Source organism: Tupaia chinensis, unplaced genomic scaffold, assembly GCF_000334495.1.
Source record: "Tupaia chinensis unplaced genomic scaffold, TupChi_1.0 Scaffold146187_1, whole genome shotgun sequence".
Classification (NCBI taxonomy): domain Eukaryota; kingdom Metazoa; phylum Chordata; class Mammalia; order Scandentia; family Tupaiidae; genus Tupaia; species Tupaia belangeri.
The window spans coordinates 1896038-1900117 of record NW_006206042.1 but is presented as its reverse complement, the minus strand read 5'-3'; the positions used below and the strand labels follow the sequence as shown (position 1 = coordinate 1900117).

The 4080-nt window shown below is 40.3% G+C and overlaps 1 pseudogene; it reads left to right on the top strand.

The window, feature by feature from the left end:
* The first annotated feature begins 967 nt into the window (after nt 1-967).
* Nucleotides 968-1796, top strand: LOC102490911 (R-spondin-3 pseudogene; annotated as a pseudogene).
* The last annotated feature ends 2284 nt before the right edge of the window (nt 1797-4080 follow it).

The following is a 4080-nucleotide window of genomic DNA, read 5'->3' as shown; positions in this document are numbered from 1 at the left end:
ATTTTATGAACCTTCATCACCCTGATCCCCAAAACAGACAAGGACATAACAAAAACTACAGACCAAAAAGTCTGACAAATACAGATGTGAAAATTCTCAAAAAGGAATTAGCAAGTCATATCCAACAACACATTAAAAAGATTATACAGCATGACCAGGTGGGCTTTATTCCAGGGATACAAAGGTTGTTCAACCTATGCAAAACCATAAATGTAATACATCTATGGTATCCCTTAAGTGGTTCTTTCCAAAATTTAGAAAATAACTAAGTTGGTTTTTTCTCCATCATTTCTCCATATGCCAAGGTGGCATATTTCTCTTACAAAAAATTACCTAGGACTTCAATGTGGTAACTTGTCTTATGAGACAAAGAGAGAGAGAGAGAGAGAAAAGAAAAAAAAAATATTAGGTTCTGTTTTTATGGACTCTCAACTAAAAAAAAAATAAAAATCAATGTGTTTAAAAACAAGACACCTCTGGAACACTGCTTCTGCTCGCGAACCACAGAAGCAGCTTAGGATCTCTCCACCACCCCTTGACCATGGACGCGGTGCGGACGGCGCCGGCTCGCCTTCCCTCCCCCTTCGCTCCCCGGCCCCAGCCGCTGCCGCCGCCGCCGCCGCCAGCCTGCTCGCCCGAATCCTGCCTGCGGCCGCCGCCGCTGCGCACCATGCTACCTGCTGCCGCCCTGGTGGCTCCGGGAACCCTCACTCCCGGCAATGACAGCAACCCTAGGGAAGCTGCGGCACATCAGTGCTCCGACAATTTGAAAGTATAATAATTGATTTCTCCGTGCACCCACCCCGCTTCGCTTGCCATCACTGCACGCCTATCGGATCTGAGAAGCCCCGCTGCTTGGGTTTCCTCTCCCTATACTCCCAACACCTGCATATCTTTTACAAACATTAAATATAATTAACAATCCAAAGAAAAAGGAGAAAAGGAAGGGAAACATGACTGGGTTACTATGCACTTGCGACTGATTTCTTAGTTTTTTTTAATCATTTTAAACTTTATGGGGTACATCAGCAGCCAAAACGCCTCCCAGGGAAGGCACCAGAGAAGAATGCATCCTAATGTCAGTCAAGGCCGCCCAGGAGGCTGTGCCACGTATTCAGATTACAACGGGTGTTTGTCATGTAAGCCCAGACTATTTTTTGTTCTGGAAAGAATTGGCATGAAGCTCACTGGAGTGTCTCTCTTCATGTCCAAGTGGATATTATGGAACTCGATATCCAGATATAAATACGTGTACCAAATGCAAAGTTGACTGTGAGACCTGTTTCAACAAAAACTTCTGCAGGAAGTTAAACAGTGGGTTTTCTTTACACCTTGGAAAGTGCCTTGACAATTGCCCAGAAGGGTTGGAAGCCAACAACCACACCATGGAGTATGTCAGTATTGTGCACTGTGAGGCCAGTGAATGGAGTCCTTGGAGTCCGTGCACAAAGAAAGGAAAAACAGGTGGCTTCAAAAGAGGGACTGAAGCAGGGTCAGAGAAATAATACAGCACCCTTTAGCAAAGGGTTACCTGTGGTCCCCAACAAGTGAACAAGGAAGAGTACAGTGCAGAGAAGAAAGTGCTAGAAGGCAGACCGAGGGAAAAAGGAAGGGAAAGGAAGAGGATAAAATCTAAATAAAGAAGAAAATAAGGAAGCAGCAGTACCTGAGAACAAAGGCCTGGAATCCAGCAGAGAAATCCCAGAACAACAGAAAGCAAAGACAAGCAGCAGCAGCAGAAGCGAAAAGCCCAAGATAAACAACAGAAATCGGTATCAGTGAGTACTGTACACTAAAGTTTTCCACAAGATTATTGTAGACTCACGATGCTGCTATCTCAACCAGATGCCCAGGACAGGTGCTTTAGCCATTAGGACCACAAGTGGACAACATATCGGTTACTGCTCCATCTAGCCAACATTCCAAATAGTTGCTATATTCTTCCTAACAAACATAGTTAATAAAGAGCCAAGAGTTCAAAGAAGGGATACTTCTACATGGCTATTCTAAGTGCTTCTGTGCATTCTTAAAAGACAAGACATTTTGTACATCTTGATGAATAGGCTATAAGATGTAACAATATAATGATGACATCTGGAGCAAAACATCTTTTCCCTAAAATTTTTTTTTTCAGGTTGTTGTTTTAAGAAGCAAAAAATCATTCTGCAGATTCAGAGATGCAGAGACACACACACACAGTATGCCTTGGAAACTAGTAAGAGATCTGGGGAGAGAATCATCGTTCAAAAGACAGTGTTGTTTTGTCCAAGAGATGTAAAGACTGCTCAGAATTAGGGCCTGGCATTTGGAGTCATGGGATTTATCATCACAGAAACAACTTTTTAAAGATTAGTTCTATTAGTTCCATTGCAACAGAACTAATCCTGTACTTCTACAAGAAATACGTGAGTGCATACCACAGGTAAGTATGCTGTGGTATGGATTGGAGAAAGTCAAGATGTGGAAGAAATCATAGAGCTGAAGATTGCTTTTGCGCTTTACAAAACGGTAAAGGGTTGTGCTCTCCTGGAAGAGATCACCAATCTATGTTAGCACTGTGTGGTCAGTCTCTGTTTTCCCTAGGATTAAATAAGTCTGTAAACATGTGCCTGTAATTTACTTTCAAAACCAAAATCATACTTATTAGAATAAAATCCTGATTTCATAGAAAACAAAAATGGAGCAAGATGAATATACCATGTTTGCAAAGTCATGCATTTTCTTTGCCAATGAGGATAAAACAATTTTTGTTACCTGCTTAACTATCCACCTGGAACTGAAAGGGATACTACTTCCTAACAAGGTGTATCTGGTAGGGGAGAAAGCCACCACAATAAATATATTTGTTAATACTTAAAAAAAATATACAAGATACCTCTGTACCTCATATATGATTAGGTACAACATATCATGTTCTAAACAAAGAAGTTGACCATTAAATATCTATAGGAAGGAGAGAAGTATCCATGGAAAGGAGAAGGAATGAAAAGAAAGAGTGAAAAATAACATATTTGAGTTATAGATGTAGAAGGGAGAAAGAACTAACATAACCAACAGCTTACCATGTGTTGGACACTTGACCTACAGTCTTATTTTATCCTAACAAATGGAATGAGAGTTTTATCCATACTTAGCTGACGAGGGAAATGAAGTTCAAAGTTTATATGTAGTGATGGCACCATGGAGAGAGAGATTCAATCTTCTCTTCCTACAGTTCTCCCTGCCTTTTTAACATCTAAGGGGTCTTCAAGAAGCTTATGGAAAAAGCATGTAATAAAAAAAAAGTCTACATTAATTGGCATAAAATAAACTCATATTTTAATTTCATTTGTCCATGAATTTTCTTTTTTTAGATTTATTTACAGTCATTCACTGTTCCTCAGTACAGTATACAAAATGAGATTTTCCATCCAGTATACATTGTATGTTGGCTCAATCAAAGATATTACCATACATGTTATCATCAACAAATAATTTTCTATTTCTTGTTTCTTATATATTTAGCTTTTTTTTCACCCCTTGATTGCCTACCTCTCACCCTCTGCCAACTGCCCCCCTTCTTCCACACTGTCTCTGGAATGTATAGTTGTTTTCCATGCCATCTTTTTTTACACTTTATAGGAAAATTGACTAAGGATCTTAGTCAATTGCACAACTGATATATGACTGACTTTAAATGTAAACCTCAGTGAGTAAAGTGAACATTCTATACAGTAGCACCTCGCAGGAGCTATATCACTTACTGCAGTCATTAAATAGGTATTAATAGGTATTCTTTCCATGCATTTTTTTTTAATTTTAAAAAAAGTTTTAGTTTTAATAGATCAAAATTTACAAATATTGGGACAAGCAATAGGCATAATGGCTATGTCGCTGGACTCCGAGTCCCGGACCCTGTGGCTTAAATTCACGTTGGGCACGTGTGCATGCATGCCCAAGATCCCGAGAGGAGAATGAAGGACAGGAGATTGTGGCATGGCCATTGCCCCGGGGGTGGGGGGTGATTTCTCGCTTTCTGTCTCTCTGACTCTCTCTGTCTTTCTGGAGAGAGCATGTGCCCTACAGCAAAAACCTCTCAAA